Source organism: Lissotriton helveticus, chromosome 3_1, assembly GCF_964261635.1.
Source record: "Lissotriton helveticus chromosome 3_1, aLisHel1.1, whole genome shotgun sequence".
NCBI classification, from domain to species: Eukaryota; Metazoa; Chordata; class Amphibia; order Caudata; family Salamandridae; genus Lissotriton; species Lissotriton helveticus.
The window spans coordinates 971,883,550-971,906,121 of NC_136061.1; the positions used below are offsets into that span (position 1 = coordinate 971,883,550).

General features: G+C 46.6%; 1 protein-coding gene across 8 annotated transcripts in view; it reads left to right on the top strand.

Moving 5' to 3' along the window:
- Nucleotides 1–22,572, top strand: part of USP40 (ubiquitin specific peptidase 40) — a 660,245-nt gene that overhangs the window by 277,533 nt on the left and 360,140 nt on the right. The window lies entirely within an intron of this gene.

Here is a 22,572-nt window from a genome sequence, read left to right on the forward strand (position 1 = left end):
TAAGTCGCTTGTGATTTTGAATTTGGAGCAGGTAATAGGCTTTATTTGGGGAGAGTGGCAACACTGTGTTAGGCTTTTTAAATTCTCAAATTGTAGTAGACCCTCAAGATGTGTGCAAACTCTATTGGCTTGAGGCAGGCAGTTCTTAGTCACACTCAGTCCTCTGAGCTAAATTATGCTAGGAGGACAGCTGAATTAGCAGCTGAGAAAAGAGCTGTATTTGTCCCAGGAGAGAAAGCAGTGGAGGAAGATTTTGTCCGTGAGCTGTAAGAGGAGAGAGCCTGTCACCTAGCTCTGAGGGTAGCTGCAGATCATGGATCTTTCTAAAAAAAATGATTGTGATACTGAAGCAAAAGAAGGGCAAGGAGGCTGGTTTGCCTTCCGACCATCAGAGAGAATTGGAGGGGATTTGGCAGCTGACTCGAGGGTAAATGTGTAAACCAGCCATGTGACAAATAGTCTTTGAGCACATCAGATATTCAGGTTAGAAGCGTTGAATGCCCACCATCCATCACTTGAAGAGTGTAGCAGAGTTGTGATGCCATGCCCCTTTGGCAGAATGTATAAGGACCAGCTGATTGGTGTGCCAGCAAACTGGGGAAACACCGACAACTGACCGACATTCCTCACTCAGGATGCAACAGACACAATTCCAGATGGTTCTTCTCTGGGGGAAGTAGAAAAAACTCCTGTACAACCCTCTACTTTGTACATTATTATGTCAATCTAGTGTGTCATGACTCGAGCGTTTCATGAGTAGTTTACACATCTTTTGGGTTTATTCATGAGTTATTGCCCAATTGGAGAGGAGCTGGCTTAACGGCTAAGGCGCTCGACCTCGGACCTGGGGATCTGGGTTTGAGTCTTGGTAACGACGCCAAAACCTCCTGTGATTCTGGGCAAATCACTTAATCTCCCCGTGCCTAAAAAAAAAAAAAAAAATGAAAGTGTGTCCTCATGTAAAAAAAACGTAACTTGTGCTATGTAAAGCGCTCTGATACCTGATTCGGTTCGGGTCTAGTTCGCGCTATATAAAACTCCACACAAAAAAAAAAAAAATTATGGCCCGGGAGACCCTACAGGCCTAAAACAAATTTATGATGTATGGTAAACAGAAGATAGTTCCTTTGACATGCGTTTCGGAATGCAGTTTATCTGGTCCTGAAATCTTTCTCGTCTCCGGTGTTGGGGGTAAGAGTGCACACAAATAACAGCACACCATCCCAAGGTTGTATGTCCACAAAGGTGTTTCAAATGTGGATCTGGGTATGTGACAGTCAGGGTTTGTTGGCGACTCATCTGGCTACAGTTCGAAACGCTGAAGCGGACCTACTGAGATGCCTTGGTTGTCCTCCTTGCAAATGGATGTTACACACACTAATGTGCTTGCTTTTCCCATCTATTTGTGAAGCAGATCAAGAATGGAATCTTTTATATCATATATAATGTTTATTTACCTTTCCCATTAGGAGACTAAAGTGCTAATTGACAGTAATAGTATTTTCGTGATGAGCAGCAGCTGTTCCTTCTCTCTTGCTTCTCTGACCTACAAGTTAATCCTCAAAGTGCAAGGGTGTCACAAAGGTCAGATTATTCTGTCTCCATTAAGTTACATGAATAGTGGATTTTGTAACTTATAAAATTGCCATGGGAACATCTATTGTTACAACTGAGGGGAGACTTGTAGTGTACCCATGTTTTGTGAGACATTGATAAACCGTCCTTTGGTTCTGTCTTGGGACCCAGTACAGCAATCTAAAATATAATGACATTGACACATATGTTCAAGTTTTCCAAGGGGCTCTGAAAGGAAGCATTGTCACGTCTCTTGCACCGTATACCATGGTTAATCTATTAGTTTCCTCTCTGTCCGAACTCACTATTTTGAATATATTTTACAGAGTTTGAGACTTCTTTAGATCCATTGACAATGTGTTTCTTATTGCAAAATGCAGTTTTCAAGAGGGAGTATTTTGCCGTTTGCCACCAATTTCCACATATTCAGGAAACCAGTTGGGTTTAGGATGTCTAGTTCACAAGTGTATGTAGCCCTGTGTGCCCAGTGATGTTAAACTGGAGACACAAAAGTCCGCTTTTATTATCACTTAGTTTCAACGTCGATTAAGAATTTGCTGTCTTTAATCTGAAGTGCCCTATGATGAGAGGTCACTTAACTGAACTGCCACCAGATGCCTGCTTTTCTTACCTTTTGCCTGATTTTTGCTTTTGTATAACAAATGGATGTTTGGAATGCTTCATTGATGTGGTAGAACCACATCAAGTTATGAAATCTGTCATCTATTGATGCCACCAAAATCCTGGAGGTCATTGCACTGCAAAAAAGTGCAATAATAGAGCTACACAAATGATTTCACATTTTCAGAGTGGAAACTAAATCTTGGCATAAAGCCTCATAAAAAGGAAATCTCTGCTGTGGGATTTAGGTATGAATTTCCCCGAAAAGTCTAATTGATCTTCACCGTATTAAACAGGTTTAAGGGTAGATCTTGGTATTCACCCCCTAATTTTCTAGTACGTCCTTCTTGCATGTGCAGCTGTATATTACATGCTTTGCATAATTTTGCCATCTAGTGTTGGATGTGGACTTCTGCAGTTGTTTTTCTTCAAAAGTATAAGTTTTCGTTTCGAGGTGACTTGTGATCTCTTAAACACACAATGCACCAGGACAATGATTCCACCACAGATTGTTTTTTCCTGCCTTTGGGGATCGATCGTACTTTTGGAGCCCCTGGACCATCGAACTACAAAAGACAGCCACTTTACTCCAGACACTATCATCACCTCCAATTAACAGAGAAGACACCATCAGACGATGAACACCTAGATTCCACCAGGACTAGAGGTGCCAGTTTGTAGCTTCTGCTCGCCCTGAGACCATGATGAATCAAGCTTTTTAGCCTCCCAGGCATTTAAAAATGAAAAAATCTAATGTATTGAATGGAATTTCAGAGGATTCCTTACAGAATACTATCCACGGCCCTCAATTCTGAAGACATGGGTGTGGTCCATCCGGTATTTCGGTGAGCCAAAGGTATTGGGGCCTGGAACCCTTGTCTTCAAAGTGCTCCAATTATTAAGAAGAGCAAGGGCCCAAGTTAAACCTGCCCGCAGTACACAAACTGCACCTTTGATACTGTCTGAGATTGTCCTTTCAATGCTTGACATAAATAAGAGTCTCAAAGTCAGGCTAAGCACTGGTCTAAAAAAATCTGGGTTTGGAGCTCCAAGACTTACCTGAAGAGGACTTAACCACTGTCCTCGATTCTGCTTCACAGTTATAGCCTATCTCGGCACCTGAGAAGCCTTGAGGATAGATCCCTCAGCCGCAGCAGTCGCCACGGCATTTGACTTTATCACACCACTCACATTTCACTGATACAGATCAGGACATAGAGTCAGATTTCCCAAGACCCTTATTATGAGTCTGTCCTCGCTGAGCAGGGTGATGATCCCAGGTGTGATTACACTATGTACCCTTTGAGCCCTACCCAGTGAATGCTCTACCACCAGATGACACAACTGCTTACCTTGCAGTCATCCACAGAACAGCAGGTCACACAAAGTGAAACTTCATGTGATTGAGGAGGAGGAATTTCTGAGGAGAGATCAGTTTCTGCCCATTTTAAAAAGCATGAGCAAGTGTATAGAAGAAGCATAAGCTGGCATTCAAAGACCCACTCTATATGAGATGCCATGTGCCACCTGGATCATTAATAGTGCATATGTCTAGGATGTGAGTCTTTGCTAGGAGTACCGGAGAAGCTTCCCCACCAGACCAGGAGATGCTCAATTTAGAGGCAGTAGGAAAAAGCGTAGAGCAGTAGGAGTTGCAACTCATTGGCGTATCTCAACTTCAGTAGACCTTCTCCTGGTATGACATATCCCTGGGAGGAGATGGAGCATCTCATAAAACAACTGCAACAAACCATCTGCAAGCAAGGCATCTGCAAGAGTGGCTCCTGTCGCTGTCTAGCTAGGACACTGCTTGGAATTTTACACCATCAAATATCCCACATCCCTGTCAAACAATCCTTCAATTACACTAAAGTCTACCCCAAGAAGATGTGCAACCACATCTCAGTCAGGGAGCTATAGAACAAAAAAATGGCAAGGGAATTATGCTCCCTATAGTTACTCAAACAAAATAAACACCAAACACTAAGGCCTACATAAGATCTCAGGCTACTAAATGGTTGCATAGTGTCAGAGCACTATGAGAGTACCACCCTGCAGGACTTTATTCATCTGATCTACTCAGTCACCTGCAATCTCAGACACATAATTCCACATCCCCATGTATCCTGTGCATCCGCTCTATTGCATATTTGTAGGAAGTAGACAACACTGACAAGTCTTAGTGCTACTATTCAGGGTAAGAACTGCCTCAGAATATTCACCAAATTCTTGGTAGTAGTTGCACTACGTGTGGGCCACATGGCCATTCATGTCATCCGTACATGGGCAACTGGCTGATAAAGAGCAGCAGCTATCAGCAATGCCTAATACACACTTAGCAAGTGGTGTAACTTCTTCTCAGACTAGGCTTTGTAGTGAATGCCAAATAAACCTCAGGTCTGGCCTTAACAGATGCAACCATTTGAGGCCCATACTGATCAAAGTGATTAGCGAAGGCTTTCCCAACAGAGAGAGAGCATTGGGATGTCCATAGGCTGCTTCCTCTTTACAAGACGTGTTCTCTCACAGTGAGCATATTTTTGAAATTGTTGGTGATGAGGGCATCAGGCATTGCAATAGCTCTGATTGCTCACCTTTACATTCACCCATTAGAGGAGTGTCTAGCCAGTGCTCATACTGGTAACACCTGGTGTTGATAGTTGTTGCAAACTCGCCTCTTAATGAGTGGCCATTCCCAGTTTTTCAGTGTTTAAAGACTCACCTACTGGTAATCCTGCATTCGATGTCTGGGACACTATTATCCAGCACCAGGTATGTGTCCTCTGACCCCTTAAACACATCACAATTGGCTTGAAACCTGATGGGACATTTACCTTTACTTAAGGCCAGAGTGAGAAAGTGCCATCTTTCTTGCATGGTATGCCCCCACTTTTTGCTGAATTGCTGATGTATTTTGACTGAGTGTGACCTGGGCTCCTGCCAATCAGGTGCCCAGGGCCTGTGTTCCTTCCCTAACAACTGTATTGAAAGCTAAACCCAATTGGCATCTCTGGCCACAGGTCTGCCCCTGGTAAATGGTACCCAGGGCACTGTGACCAGAGAATGTCCCTAAGGGCTGCAGCACTTATTGTGCCACCCTTAGGGACCCTGTACCATCACACACACAGCCTTTGTAGGCTGAGTGTCGTGGTGCAGAACTAAACAGAGAGTCGACATGGCACACATACCTGTGTGCTATGCCCACCAACACACTGCCCTGGCATCCCTCAGTCACCCCTCCAGCTGGGCGCACTATGCCAGTGGTGTGGGCACAGGTGCATGAGCCCTGTGCCCCTACAGTACTCAGGGCCATTCCTGGGCACTGTAAGTGCAGTGATGCCATTAAGAGTATATGGTGCTGAGAGGTTGTCATTATGAACTCCACAGCACCATAATGGCTACACTGAAGATAGAGAAGTTTGGTATTCAACTTCTCAGCACATTAAACCCACACTGATGCCAGTGTGGGTTTTAATGTAAAATGCACTACAGAGGGCATCTTAGAGATGCCCCCTGAAACCTAACCAATTCTCAGTGTCCTGACTGCGTGGCTACCGAGGCTGCCACCACCAGACATGTTTCTGGACCCCTAGGTCGAGAGCTTGCCGCTCTCGGGGGCCTGAAACAATGCACATCCTAGGACAAGGTGCCAAGCCTCCTCCCCCAGGATGGGCAGGGGAAGCTTCAAAGGCATGCCGCCTTTTGTGAGCTTCCCCAGGCAATTGCTGTACTCAGCAACTGGCTCCCACCAGTTCTAACCCCCACTCTGGCGGGAAGAAAGGCGCGAAACCCTAATTGAGAAAAGGGGTGTGCCAGCCTCTGCCAACCACACCCCTCGGGTGGGAGGGCCGAGGTGAAGCATAACTCCAGGCTCCCGCCATCTTGAGGATGGGGAGCCTACCCAATCAGAGGAGAGGAGCAGGATAGGGGGTGTACTCACCCCAGGACAGGGCTCATTGGTCACTGCCCTTGCCCTACCTGTAACGCCACTAAATGTATTATTTAGGGGCACCCTGAAACTTCCGTCCTCCGATCCCGATTTTGATAGAAGTAGAAGAACAAGAAGAAAGAAGACCTGCCGTGCAGCTGCTAACAAAAGGACGACACCAACTGACTTGGCCCCAGCCCTACCGGCCTGTTGAACCTTGACCCTGCTCCTGCTAAAACCCCGGCGTCTCCTGCAGACAGCAACCTCGAAAACCCCGGAGGACCTGACTGCCTTGCTCATCTAAAGACTGGGACTCCCAGGAGCAGTGGTTCTGCTCAAGCAGCAACAACCCCTGGTGCCAGCCAGGAACCGCGAATCCAGCACACTCTGCACCTGCCAAGCCCGACCCGTGCCTGTGTGGACAAAGACCACTAGTACATCCCCCTGGCTACTGCGACCAAGAATCCAGCACCCAAGGACCCTCCGTGACGATCCTGACGACGTCTGCAGCCTCACAACAAGGGACACCTCCAACCGCGACCAGCAGAGGGTAAGATTTCCCAACGTCAAAAGACACCCCTGCACCCGGCGCCCCACTACCCCCTGTGCCCAACTCCCGGGTGTCTACCTATCCTCCAAGATCCCAACTTATCTCTCGAAGTGGTGGCCGCACCTGAAGTATCTCCATCCCCGAGACTGCAGACTTTGTTCAACTTCCAGCTTTCCCATTGAATACCATCGGGCGCCCGAAGACCCAAAAGCACCCTGGACCCAGCCGGCCGAGTGCCACTGGAAGTGCAACCTCTATCCTACTCTACTTCCCCACTTGCCCTGTGTAAGGGAACAGGAGCTCCGCTCCCACAGCCAGGTGGCCTGCCTGCTAGCAGCCACCAACCAAAGGCCCCCTATCCTCCATAGGATAACATTGGTCCTACTCACTCTGCACCCGGCTGCCCCTGTGCTGCTGAGGGTGTAACAACTGTACTTCCCTGATCCTGGGAGACCCCTGAGTCTACCCCCAGAACCTTAACTCTGCCAGCCGAGTACTTACCCAAAGACCGATAACTTGATTTTCTCTGTAGGGTAACATTGGCTGGTTTCACTTGGAAATTCTTCTAAGTGTCGATTTTCACAACTTTAAAATATTCCTTAAAAATCGTCCGAACATCAAAAACGAAACTACTCACCTGCAATCAGGAGAGATCACAGTGCGGTATTTTTGAGCCCAAATTAATTTCAAAAAGGGGGTGGTGATGGACAGAGTATCTGAGTTAATCAGAACACTCCTACCCAGTCAACAGATCAGGGCTTGATCCATCACCGTTTTTTAGCTACTGCACCATCCCAGTTCAGAACCTGGCTATATGCATATTAGTCTGTCCCTGGCCCAGTGCATCATGGGAACAGGGCAGACCAAACTACCAAGCCAATTCTTCACTGGAAAGGAAACAAGCTTCCGGGGACCGGTTTCTGGCATTACAGCCGTCTTCGGCCCGACTTGCTTGAATCCTGATGGAGCAGTGAGAAAGGGACTCATGTCTGAGCATACCCTTCCACACTAATGGTGGCCAAAATAATTTCAAAAAGGGGGTGGTGATGGACAGAGTATCTGAGTTAATCAGAACACTCCTACCTAGTCAACAGATCGGGGCTTGATCCATCACCGTTTTTTAGCTCACTGCACCATCCCAGTTCAGAACCTGGCTATATGCAAATTAGTCTGTCCCTGGCCCAGTGCATCATGGGAACAGGGCAGACCAAACTACCAAGCCAATTCTTCACTGGAAAGGAAACAAGCTTCCGGGGACCGGTTTCTGGCATTACAGCTGTCTTCGGCCCGGCTTGCTTGAATCCTGATGGTGCAGTGAGCAAGGGACTCATGTCTGAGCATACCCTTCCACACTCATGGTGGCCAGAATAATTTCAAAAAGGGGATGGTGATGGACAGAGTATCTGAGTTAATCAGAACACTCCTACCCAGTCAACAGATCAGGGCTTGATCCATCACCGTTTTTTAGCTCACTGCACCATCCCAGTTCAGAACCTGGCTATATTCAAATTAGTCTGTCCCTGGCCCAGTGCATCATGGGAACAGGGCAGACCAAACTACCAAGCCAATTCTTCACTGGAAAGGAAACAAGCTTCCAGGGACCGGTTTCTGGCATTACAGCCGTCTTCGGCCCGGCTTGCTTGAATCCTGATGGTGCAGTGAGCAAGGGACTCATGTCTGAGCAAACCCTTCCACACTCATGGTGGCCAAAATAATTTCAAAAATCGTTTTGGCCACCACAAGTGTGGAAGGGTATGCTCAGATGTGAGTCCCTTGCTCACTGCACCATCAGGATTCAAGCAAGCCGGGCCGAAGACGGCTGTAATGCCAGAAACCGGTCCCCGGAAGCTTGTTTCCTTTCCAGTAAAGAATTGGCTTGGTGGTTTGGTCTGCCCTGTTCCCATGATGCACTGGGCCAGGGTCAGACTAATTTGCCTGTAGCCAGGTTCTGAACTGGGATGGTGCAGTGAGCTAAAAAACGGTGATAGATCAAGCCCTGATCTTTTGACTGGGTAGGAGTGTTCTGCTTAATTCAGATACTCTGTCCATCACCACCCCCTTTTTGAATCGTATTTTTGAGCCCAGCACTGAACCTGAAAAGTAATTATAACCATGATTTACTGTTAAACCATTTTTCCCCCATAGGATTACATTGCCTAGTTTTTGCCAGAATTTCTTCTAAGTGTCGATTTTCAGAACTTACAAATATTCTTTAAAAATCACTTGTGTAAGAAAAACAATTTCTTTCAACTATTTACAGGAAATGCACCAGGGCTCCAGGATCCTGCCCTCAGTAAGAAAACATTTGTAAAGTAATTTTATTGCATTTACTTAAAACTTCCCATTAAGCTCAATGTTATTTTGTGTTTAACTTGTGTTGCATATTGCAGCGACTGTATCTATTGCATTTAAAAGTCTATTGCTGTTTGAAAGTATTCAATTGGAACATCTCATTCTGAGAAAGTATTTATGATACCTACTGTGGTTCTAAAATAAAACAACTATATATTTTTATATACCAAACAATTGGCCTAGAGTTCAGTTCTTGAGTGTGTGAGACCATTTGCTGACTGAGTGTGTACAACACATGCTTTACACTGTCCTCTGATACTGCCTTACTGCTCGACCAAGATACCACTTTAGAGAGTAAGGTTTTATCTAACTTTATCCTCTGCCAAACCTCTGGGGACTCTGGGCACACTGTACCTTACTTTGGTCCAGTATATACAGAGACACTTTCTTACATTGGTGGATCTGCGGTGGGATACAAAGTTGCATTTGTTGGACTACTTGGTTACCATCTGATCACACGACAGAACTCATAAATTGCCTTTAGAATTCTGAAATTGTTTTTTCCAAAATACTAAAAGTCTTGTCAGGGTCTTGCTTAAGTCCCAATAGAATTTTAAAGAATTAAAAGTCACTGTAGTCACGGTAGAGGGTTAGAATGTCTCAATAGAACCCAGCTACTAGTGAAGGTATCAACATGTAGGACCAGGTGGAGGAGCTCAACCTCGCACCTTACTTACACTTGTCTTTCAAGGAATTGAGGTCCTTATGCAAAGTAAAAAATATCCAAATGGGCCTGCATCCAACCAAACAAGGGCTCCAGGAGCTCCTGGTTGAGTATGCTCAAGGCCACCCCTCTGAGAATGGTGATGACCAGTCAGATGGGGAAAGAGGAGGATGTGGAAGATAATGGCCACCCTCCCATCTCTAGGGAGGTATGGGCTCCCATACCCTTAACTCCAAGAATGAATCTCCTAGGGCCCACACAGGTGGACCAGGTCGCAGGGAAAACATTGGGAATATCCCCAATGAAGAGGACCGTTTTTTTTTAGCAAAGTTGGCCAAGAGATTAGACCTAGAGTCCAGGCTCTAGAGAAGGAAAGGAAATAGATGGGTTTAGAACCCATCAATGGTGGCAGCAATACTAATAATAAGTATAAAGAGCAGTCTTATGATCCTAAAATTCCCAAAGGGATTGTTCCCACATTTGAGGAAGGTGATGACATCACCAAATGGTTCACAGCCTTTTAGAGGGTTTGTGACATGAGAACATTAAAGAGACCTCTCTGGGGCGCACTCCTGTGGGAACTGTTCTCTGGTAACTGCAGAGACAGGCTTCTGATCCTCTCTGGGCCAGATGCAGGGTCCTATGACCTCATGAAGAAGACTCTGATTGAGGCTTTGGGCTCACTACTGAGGAGTATAGAATTAGGTTCAGGGGGGCTCACAAAACCCAGACCCAGTCCTGGATTGATTTTGTAGACTACTCAGTAAAGACACTGGATGGTTGGTTAAGTGGACACAATGTGCACGATTTCTCTGGACTTTACTATTTGTTTATGAAGGAACATATACTAAGTAATTGCACAAATGAAAAGTTACATCAGCATTTGGTAGACCTAGGTCTAATTTCTCCCCAAGAATTGGGAAAGAAGGCAGACCATTGGGTCAAGACTAGGGTGACAAGGACAACCACTGGGCATGACCAGAAGATGTTGGTTACAAAACCTCCCCAGGGTAAAGGTGGTGAGAATCCCCAAGATAAAATGTCTGAGTATTCTAAAGGGCCCCAAAAACCTGTACAGCTGGGTGGGTCCCAAACTACTCCCTATGTGCCTCAGCCCTATAGGGGGGAAGAACTTTGATCATTTAAAGGCCTGGTGTAACAACTGTAAGAAGTTGGGCCACTTAACTGTAGATAAATCTTTCCCCCGCAACAAAGCCCCCTAAAGCACCCAGTACAGCTACACCTAGGGTAGCAAGTCTACAGATGGGATCAACAGTGTGCCCAGAGGAAATCAGGATGCACACTGAAGCAGTTCTAGTTTCAGAAGGGGAAGTTGAGTTTGCCACTGTAGCTGTGTGGCCACCCAACTTAAAGAAGTATTTGCAATACCCCTGGATTAATGGAACTAGGATAGAAGCTCTGAGGGTTACAGGTGCCAGTGTCACTATAGTGAAGACACACTGGTTTCCCCTGAGCAATACTTGATTGGGAAAACTTACCCAGTCAACAATGCTGACAGTGTTACCACTAATCATCCTATGGCTATGGTGACATTAGGCGGGGGTGGGGTGGCGTGGGAGGGGTGTTACTGGCCTGAAACAGGTAGTGGTCTCTCAAAAGTTACCAGCTGAATGTCTGCTTGGCAATGACGTGGAAACCACAGCCTGGTCTGAGGTTGAATTGAAAACCAATGCAGCCATGCTGGGTATACCTGAATTGGTGTGTGCATACAAGAGCACAGAGCAAAAAGAAGGGTGAAAAAGTAGGTTTGGGGCCTGAAACTATGGCCCAACCAACCAAGAGGAAAGGTAAGAAGACTGGGGGACCAGCTTCTGTACAGCAAATAACTCAGGGCCCCTCTCCTCAGGGAGAGGACTTGGAAACCCTAGAGGAAACTGAGCCCATGGAGCGTGAACCTTACCAGGTTGAACTCTCGGGCACAGAGGGACCCACTAGGGAAGAGCTGTGCCAGGGTCAGCTAGACTGTCCCACTCTTGAAAGGCTGAGGCAGAAAGCTGTTTCAGAAGCACAGGGAGATGTCAGTGGTACCCACAGAGCTTATGGGAAGAGGGATTACTGTTTTCTGGAGCAAGAAACCCCACTCCTGGAGCCACCAGGAGGGTGGTAGTGCCACAGAAGTACTGGGAGTTCCTCCTAACGTTGGTTCATGACATCCCCCTGGCTAGACATCTGGGGCATACAAAAACTTGGGAAAGGCTAGGTAGTCAATTTTATTGGCCATAGCGGCACCAAAAGGTGAAGGAGTTTATTAGCCCCTGTGTTACCTGTCAGGCCAGTGGCAAGACAGGTGGCCACCCAAAGGCCTCCTGATACCACCACATGTGGTGGGGGTTCCCTTTGAAAGGGTAGGTGTGGACATTGTGGGTCCACTTGAAACTCCCACAGCCTTAGGGAACTAATTAATTCTAGTAGTAGTGGATCATGCTACTAGGTACTCTGAAGCAATTCCACTTAGGACTACTACAGTTCCTGCAGTAGCCAAGGCCGGTGTCTTCACCAGGGTAGGGTTTCCTAAGGAGGTGGTTTCAGACAAGGGTTCCAACTTCATGTCTGCTTACCTGAAACACATGTGGAACGAGTTTGGAGTGCAGTACAAGTTTACTACACCATGCCATCCACAAACCAATGGTCTTGTTGAGAGGTTCAACAAGACATTGAAAGGTATGATCATGGGACTCCCTGAAAAACTCAAGAGGAGATGGGATGTCCTGTTGCCATGCCTGCTTTTCGCTTACAGGGAAGTGCCACAGAAGGGAGTAGGGTTTTCCCCCTTTGAACTTCTGTTTGGTCATCCTGTGAGGGGACCACTCTGTCTTGTGAAAGAGGGTTGGGAAAGGCCTCTCCAGGAACCCAAGAAAGACATTGTGGACTTTGTGTTTGGCCTAAGGTCCAGAATGGCTGAGTATATGGAAAAGGCATCCAAGAATCTTGAGGCCAGCCAGGAGATTCAGAAGCACTGGTATGACCAAAAAGCTGCACTGGTTGAATTTCAACCTGGGCAACAGGTGTGGGTTTTGGAGCCACTGGCACCAAGGGCTCTCCAGGATAGATGGAGTGGCCCTTACCCTATCCTAGGAAGGAAGAGTGAGGTCACTTACTTAGTTGACCTGGGCACAAGCAGGACACCCAAAAGGATTATCCATGTGAACCGCCTTAAGCTCTACAATGACAGGGCTGACATCACCATGCTGATGGTGACAGATGAGGGACAGGAAGCAGAGAGTGTACCTCTCCCTGATCTCCTCTCCGACAGCCCAAAAGATGGGTCAGTCGATGGAGTTGTCTTTTCAGACACCCTCTCTGCCCAACAGCAGACTGACTGCAAGCAAGTCTTGCAACAGTATGCTAGTCTCTTTTCCCTGACCCCTGGTCTGACAAACTGGTGTACCCATGATGTGGACTCTGGTGACAGTGCACCTGTCAAAAACAAGATATATTGACAGTCAGACCAAGTCAAGGAAAGCATCAAAGCTGAGGTCAGCAAGATGTTGGAGTTAGGGGTTATTAAACCCTCTGAGAGCCCCTGTGCTAGCCCAGTGGTTCTGGTCCCCAAGCCGCATCCACAGAGGGGAAGGAGGGTTCAAGGCATATGGGCTGCAGACCACACACTAGTGCATAAATCGCCATCTGGTGGTGGGCCCGGATGATTTCTACTTCCAGCCCTGCATCATACCATCGGTATCGTCTTCGATAGTAATTCCAGTTACCCGCGTCGAAGAAAGGTTTTCGCTTCTCGATTCCAGCGTTCGTCGGGTCCAACTGGGCCATTGGGCCTTTGGCTCATGGAAAGAACACCCTTCAAGAAGTGCCCTCAGTGTGGACACAAATTTCCCCACACTGATCTTCATGAGGTTTTCAACCCGTGCTTGTCCCCAGAGCACGAAAGTCGAGATTGCCAGGCCTGCGCTTCGTTCCGGTCCAAGAAAACCATCAGAGACCGTCGAGCTCGAAGAGTCATGGCGCCGTCCTCTTCTTTGACAACAGACCTCATCATGAACGAGGCTCTGATCAACCTAGAGTCAGAAGAACAACAGCAGGACGACATCGTTTCGGAAACAGAGGATTCAGCTTCTGGAGCCGAGGGACATTCAGAAGACGACGATCTTCTTACAGCTGGTCAATAGGTTGTGAGTACAAGCGTCGACCCTGTTCACCCCCCCATACCGGGACAGGCCTCGGTTCCAACTCCACCTCCGGGTCCAGGTGCACACCGACCAAAACCTTCCGACGCCCCGCCTTCTGGCTCGGCAACGAAGAATCCAAAAAAGCCTCCAATCGGCTCGGGCTCGAATCAGTCTGTCGGTCCCGACAAGCAGAAGGTCCTCAAACCAAAACTAACTACGCCACCGAAGCAGCCCTCTGTACCGAAACCGGTCAAGCCGAAAACAACTCCAGTTCTGAAAAAAGTCGATCCAAAGCCCACCTCGGCACCGAAACACACTTCGGCTCCGAAGGTCGATGATCCCAAACGCGCTTCGGGGCCAGTAATTCCGGATCCAAGAAGCTCTGATTCGAAAAAGAAGCATGACACCAAGTCTTCGGAACCGAAACCAAGATCTGCTCCAAAGACCACAATAGACACTGTAAAACCTTCTAAGCAATTCGGCCCCAAGCAAGACAAATCAGCACCGAGAAAGGATACTTCTGCAGAAGAGCTTTTCTACCCTGATCCAAAAGAAAAGACTCTTCGTATTCATCCAAAGACTGGACGTGTAATTACAGTGCCTGAAAAGAGGAAAATGGACTCTTCCCAAGCCACCTCCAGTTCCTCTTAAAAAACATGCTCAAACTTCCCCCATAAGAATTCCTTCACCATTGCTAGAGATACCAATAGACATTTGTTTCTCCTGCACACTCACCATCCATCACACATAGTCCTACACCACAGGATGATGACGATGAAGACAATTATTCACAGGGGATAGAAAGTGAGCAACACATAGATGACACAAATGACCCAGACAATATTCCTGGGCCATCAGATGATCCTTGGGAAGATTATAATGCGCCAGATGCACCAGATCGGCCACAAGATGATGCATACCCTTCTAGAACATCTCCTCCAGATGACACTATTGGGTTTACACAGTTCATTCATAGAGCAGCTACTTTTCATGGAGTGGACTTACATACAGCTCCAGTGGAGGAAGACTTCCTTATGGATACATTACTGTTGTCACTTAAAACCACAACCACATTACAAATACTTAATGGAGTGGTAAAACATGCACCAGAGGTATTCAAAGACCCCGTCAGAGCCAGGGTAATTAACCCCAGACTAGAATAAATGTATAAAGCGGCTTCAACTGACCCAGCATACATCAAAGGTCAGCTGCCTTTAGACTCATTAGTAGTCTCAAATGCGAGGAAAATAGCTAACTCGTAGACAACAGGGGAAGCTCCACCCCCTGATAAGGAGTCTAAGCTTTTACATGCTTCAGGAAAATGCACCATCTCACAAGCAGCCAATGCCTGGAGAATCATTAACACTCAAGCTTTGTTAGCAAGATATGATTGAGCTCATTATGATGTGCTAGAAACTCTTATGCAACATTTACCAGAACAATATAAAGCCAGGGCTTCTGACTTATTACAGGAAGGCAAGGTTATTGCCAATACCTCAATCTGCTGTGCGTTAGATGCTGCTGACACAGCCTCTAGAGCAATAAATACAGGAGTACTGTTTTGCAGACATGCCTAGTTACGCATCTCTGGGATCAAGCCAGAAGTACAGGCCAGTATCCTAAATCAACCCTTTGACCAGCAACATCTTTTTGGTCCAACAGTTGATAATGCACTAGAGAAAAAAAAAGATACTGATACGGCAACATCCATGGGAACCTTACAAACTCAGACCCACCGAGCGTCCTTTCATCGCTCCTCTTACAGGGGCACCTCTAAAAGTTTTCAAACTGACAACACCTCCTCTTCTTATAAAGCGCCCATCCAAACCTCGCCCAGTAGAGTTTATTACAGACAAGGATATAGAGGTAACAACAATAATGGTAGAGGCAGAGGCAACAACAACCGCAATGCATCTACTCCCAAACAGTGACTTCCCTCCCATCCCCCCCAGACCATTCCACTGCTGTACGGGGGAGATTACAACAGTTCCTACCTGTCTGGAACTCCAGCACCACAGACAGGTGGGTAAGCCAACAATTCAGTCAGGTTATTGCCTGACTTCCATTCCTCCAACAATACCACCCAGACAACGTCCCATGTCACAGGAGCATCTCACACTCCTAAAACAAGAGGTTGCATCTCTACTGCAAAAGAATGCAATAGAACCAATCCCAAAACACCATCAAAACTCAGGAGTTTACTCCCTATACTTTCTCATACCCAAAAAGGATGGTTCCCTCAGACCTATACTAGATCTAAGGCCTCTAAACCTTTACATACAGTCCGACCATTTCCATATGGTCACATTACAGCAGGTTCTGCCTCTGTTAAAACAAGGCGACTTCCTTGCCCCATTAGATCTCAAGGACACCTACTTCCACATTCCTATCCATCAAGCTCACAGAAAGTACCTTCGGTTTGTACTAGACGGTCAACATTACCAGTTCATGGTACTCCCTTTCGGAGTAACTACAGCACCTCGAGTTTTCACAAAGTGTCTAGCAGTAGTAGCAACACACTTAAGAAGGGACAACATTCATGTCTTCCCATACCAAGACGACTGGTTAATAAAATCCAAGTCGTACCACCAATGTGTACAGCACACACACCAGACACAAGCTAGGATTCACAGTAAATCAAAAGAAGTCACATCTCCAACCATCCCTGTCTCAACAGTATCTGGGTGCCACAATAGATACCTCCAAAGCAATTGCATCCCCCAAATCCAACAAGGATACAAAGTATGCAAGCTCTTACACAAAAATTCCAGCCACAACACTCGCTACCAGCTCGAGTGTTCATGCAATTAATCGGAATGATGGCATCTTGCATTTTCATAGTGCCACACGCAAGACTCCAAATGCGCCCCATACAAGAGTGCTTAGCAAGTCAGTGGAATCAGGCTCAACAACAAAGAATAGATCTGGTGGTGGTGGACGACCGAACACATCGCTCTCTGCAGTGGTGGAACACCAAAAACCTTTCCAAGGGCTGGCAGTTCATAGAGCCTGTTCCACAAGTGGTGCAAACCACAGACACATCTCTCACAGGATGGGGAGCACATTTGGAACACAGTACAGGGCACATGGACAACGCAACAAAAGCTACTCCACTTAAATCATCTGGAGTTGCTAGCAATTTTCTAAGCTCTAAAATCGTTTCAACATTACCTATCACACAAGGCTGTACTAGTCTGTACAGACAATATGACAGCCATGTATTACATCCAAAAACAGGGAGGAACACACTCCTTACAGCTCTCCCAGCTGGCGCAGAGCATATGGAGGTGGGCCATTCCTCAAAAAATCTTTCTGTTAGCAGAACATCTACCAGGAGTTCACAATCAAGTTGCGGATCTGTTAAGTCGTCAAAGACAACAGATACACGAGTGTTCGCCACACACTGCAACTCCAAATGCCCAGATCCCTGTGTGCCATGCCCACAAACACACTGCAATGGCATCCCTCAGTCACCCCTCCAGCTGAGTGTACTATGCCAGTGTTGTTGGCACAGGTGCATGAACGCTGTGCCCCTACAGTACCCAGGGCCATTCCTGGGCACTGTAAGTGCAGTGATGCCATTAAGAGTATATGGTGCTGGGAGGTTGTCATTACGAACTCCACAGCACCGTAATGGCTACACTGAAGACTGAGAAGTTTGGTATTAAACCTCTCAGCATATTAAACCCACACTGATGCCAGTGTGAGTTTTAATGTAAAATGCAGTACAGAGGGCATCTTAGAGATGCCCCCTATCCCCTAACCAACTCCCAGTGTCCTGCCACCACCAGACATGTTTCTGGACCCCTGGGTCGAGAGCTTGCCACTCTCAGGGGCCTGAAACAATGCACATCCTGGGACGAGGTGCCAAGCTCCTTCCCCAGGATGGGCAGGGCAAGCTTCAAAGGCATGCCGCCTTCTGTGAGCTTCCCCAGGCCAATTGCTATACTCAGCAACTGGCCCCCACCAGTTCTGACCCTACTCTGGCGGGAAGACAGGCAGGAAACCCTATGTGAGGAAAGGGGGTGTGCCAGCCTCTGCCAACCGTACTCCTCAGGTGGGAGGGGCGAGGTGAAGCAGAACTCCGGCCTCCCACCATCTTGAGGATGGGGAGCCCTACCCAATCAGAGATAGGCTCCTGCCCCCCTCCCACAGGAGAGGAGCAGGATAGGGGGTGTACTCACCCCAGAACAGGGACCCATTGGTCCCTGCCCTTGCCCTACCTGTAACACGCCTACATTTATTATTTAGGGGCACCCTGAACCTTCCTTTCTCAGATCCCAATTTTGAAACAAGAAGAAGAACAAGAAGAAAGAAGACCTGCCGTGCAGCTGTGAGCAAAAGGACGACACCAACTGACTTGACCCCAGCCCTACCCGCCTGTTGATCCTTGAATCTGCTCCTGCTAAAACCCCGGCGTCGCCTGCGGACAGCAACCTCGACAACCCCGGAGGACCTGACTGCCTTGCTCTTCTAAAGACTGGGACTCCAATGAGCAGTGGATCTGCTCAAACAGCAACAATCCCTGGTGCCAGCCAGGAACCGCAAATCCAGCACACTGTGCACCCGCCAAGCCTGGCCAGTTCCTGAGTGGACAAAGACCACGAGGACGTCCCGTCTGGCGACTGAGACCAAGAATCCAGCACCCACGGACCCTCCTTGACGATCCTGACGACGCCTGCAGCCTCCCAACAAGGGACCCCTCCAACTGCCACCAGCAGAGGGTAAGATTTTCCGATGTCAAAAGACACCCCTGCACCCGGCACCCCAAGGCCCCCTGTGCCCAACTCCTGGGTGTCTACCTAGCCTCCAAGATACCAACTTACCTCTCGAAGTGGTGGTCACGCCTGAAGACTCTCCATCCCTGAGCCTGCAGCCTTTGTTCAACTTCCAGCTTTCCTGTTGAATAACATTGGGCGCCCGAAGGCCCAAAAGCACCCTGCACCCAGCCGCCACTGGGAGTGCAACTCCTATCCTACTCTACTTGCCCACTTGCCCTGTGTATGTGTCCAGGAGCTCAGCTCCCACAGCCGCGTTGCCTGCCTGCTAGCAGCCACCAACCAAAGGCGCCCTATCCTCTAAAGCAGTATTTCCCAAACTGTGGTCTGTGGACCCCCAGGGGTCCGTGACACATTCCCATGGGGTCCTCAGGCAGCAGTTTTAAAAGCACTTGAAAGTATCTTGTATAATTAGCAGTTTTCGAACAACAATAAAAGTGTCAAGATAACACCAGTGATTAATGTACCTGCTGGGGATTGATGAGTTTTGTCCAGTGGCAGCTTTGAATTATCTAAAGTAGCACAGAGGGTTTACATGCCTACTGCAAAGAACATGTATAATGCATTTTAAAAAACAGGGAATATTTTGGTGCTGTGCAGTTCATAAGTGACAATCGTAATCTATCACAATGACCTATAAACTGTCATCAAAGAGCTGCTTGCAAACTGCAAGGTACAAGTTAGTGACCTGTTTTTCCCAGTCTTTCATTATCCTGATACTGCTAAAAAGATTTATGTAGGTGGAAATACATTTTTTTTTATTGTAAAATTTTTATTTTGCAAGTTATATCATAGAAGAAGAAAAGAGAGGAAAAACAGTGGAAGAGTGAGCAAGAGAAATAGGAAGGAACAGGCGACATTCCGCCATGTATCCCCACACAGGGGGTGCTTTAGAACATGTTCTCAAGAACCTCGAGCGACAGCTTAGCAACGCCAAAGTCTTATGTTGGAGCCTCCAGCGGTGGCGAGGCACGCTCACTGTGCCGTAGTAAGTCCCAAATCTCAAAGAGGAGGAGCGACTCAGTCTCGGTCACAGACCAAAGATAGGCCAAATCGTATGCCCATGTAAGCAAAACCTGTCGCAATAAAGAGATAAACATTCCCAAGGAAATACATTTTTATTGTTAAAGTCAATGCTAACCACTGTGTTATGTTCTGAATCCCGAGTTTGTGCTTTGCCTGAATAAGCACTATTTAAAAATGCCTACCAGTATGAATGACGTGAATTCTGCACCTTGTAGTCCCCTTTGCCTTATGTGACATTTTCTATACACTGATTTACATGTATGATTCTGTCTCTATATGTGTGTGATGTAAAGTGCTCTCTCTCATACAGTGGTATGAGAGATGCTATAAAAACTTTAATGCATATGACAGAGGGGCTATGGAGAGATGAGAGGTACTGTTGGAGGGTGATAGTGGGGGAATCATTGAAGAACCCCAAAAAAGATTGTTGTATTCTGGTGCATAGTAAGGACTTAATTTACTATTCTTTAAATGCTAATACAATTCAATATGTAATGATAACTGTTTTTTAGACTGCACCATTGTTTCCTAAATGTTTTTTGGGGGGCGAATCCCAAAGCCCTCTTTCTAGTGGTCAGGCTCACTCACTGCACTTGGTGTGCACCCTATGGGGACTGGTCTGAAAACATTTGTCAGGGCTGCTTTGGGTTTCCAGTCTTGCCCTGGCAGGAGCAGGAGCCTCGTACTGTGAAATAAAACCAACCATTTAAAAGTTAGTCACGGAGATGCAGCATCAACCTTCCCATCAATTTTCTTCATTTTTTCCAAATTCTTTCAATATTCAACAGAAGTGGCAGAGAGAATCGTTGGCCTCCATGGCTTAACGACACACTCCGCCACTTCAGAAACGCAGGGCTGCACCTATATTAACAAGAATATGATGCAGCCCTGTGTTTCCCCTACGCTCACGCTAAACTTAACATTGTGGCACCAACGCAGTCACCCTTGCACCATAGTGCAAGGGTGTCTGTGTGCAGGGGAAAGATTGTTTATGTACAGTAAGGTCCCCCTTCCTGCACATAAACAATTTTGAAATGCAGTTTTGTCACTTCTATATGAGCTGCTTAATGCAGCACCCATGGAGGTTACAAAATGTCATTTTTTAAAAAGATTGTTTATGTGCAGGAAGGGTCATCCTCCTGAACATAAACAATCAAAGGCATTCGCTGCCTCCCATTTACGCTGCCGTTGTTAATAGAGGGCAGTGTCAAAATCCATGGGTGTTGAGGTGGAACGCCCACCGCAACACCCACTGCCCACCCCTTTCATGCTAAGCATTGGTTGAAAGGGGGTATTATTTACTAGCCAGCGTTAAGCCATGTTAAGTGGCTTAACGCTGCACTGTAAATAAAGCAAAGCCCCTGTCGCCATGGGAACGTCGCAAAAAGTGAGGTTCTCATGGTGATAGGGTGGAAATATGCCCCTAAAATACTTGCTTATCTGAGTATTTGTTTTGTGTGCACACATGTGTTTATTTTTTTCGAATTACTGTTTTAATCTTTGAATTGTAAATCCTCAAAATTGCGTGGGGTCTCCGGCTTCCAGTGGTGACTCATTGGGGGTCCGCAGGAGTCAAAAGTTTGGGAACCACTGCTCTATAGGATAACATTGGGTCTACTTACTCTGCACCCGGCTGCCCCTGTGCCGCTGAAGGTGTAACAACTGTTCTTACCTGACCCTGGGAGACCCCTAAGTCTACCCCCAGAACCTTAACTCTGCCAGGCCAGTACTTACCCATAGACCGATAACTTGATTTTCTCCATAGGGTAACATTGTCTGATTTTACTTGGAAATTCTGCTAAATGTCGATTTTCACAACTTTTAAATATTCCTTAAAAATCGTCCAAGCATCAAAAACGGAATTACTCACCTGCAATCAGGAGAGATCACAGTGCTGTATCTTCGAGCCCAGCACTGAACCTGAAAAGTAATTATAACCGTGATTTACTGTTAACCCACTTTTCCCCTATAGGAATACATTGCTTAGTTTTTGCCAGAATTTCTTCTAAGTGTCGATTTTCAGAACTTACAAATATTCCTTTAAAATCGCCTGTGTAACAAAAACGGTTACTTTCAACTGTTTACAGGAAATGCACTAGGGCTGAATCCAGGATCCAGCCCTGAGTAAGAAAAATATTCGTAAAGTAATTTGATTGCATTTACTTGAAACTTCCCATTGAGCTCAATGTTATTTTGTGTTTAACTTGTGTTGCGTATTGCAACAACTGTATCTATTGCATTTAAAAGTCTATTGCTATTTGAAAGTATTCATTTTCAACATCTCATTCTGAGAAAGTATTTATGATGCCTACTGTGGATCCAAAATAAAACAACTATATATTTTCATATACAAAACAATTGGCCTAGAGTTCAGTTCTTGTGTGTGAGACCATTTGCTGACTGAGTGTGTACAACAAATGATTTACACTGTCCTCTGATACTGCCTTACTGCTCGACCAAGCACCACTTTAGAGAGTAAGGTTATATCTAACTTTTGCCTCTGCCAAACCTCTGGGGACTATGGACTCTGTGCACACTGTACCTTACTTTGGTCCAGTATAAACAGAGCCACTTACTTACAATGCTACAGAAATACATCAATTTCATGGAAAGTCAAATGGCACCTTTGAATTGCAGCACCTGATGTGCCATAAACTGTAGTGGCAGTGAAAACATGGCTTCAGGCCTACCCCGTGTAGCCTGATGGCAGCAGCTTGAACCTTTCTGCCCAAACCTGTCAAATCATCCCTTTTGACAGGTAGGAAAACCTGATTTTACATATTTAATACGTCACCCCTAAGCGTAACTTGCTGCCCACAAGTTAGTTAGGGTTCATAATGTTTGAGCGTGGCATTTGTGACATTAGAAATGAGATGTTCCCCCCCCCCCCGTGACTAGACCCAAAACGACAGTCACTGGTCCGGCTTTTACTG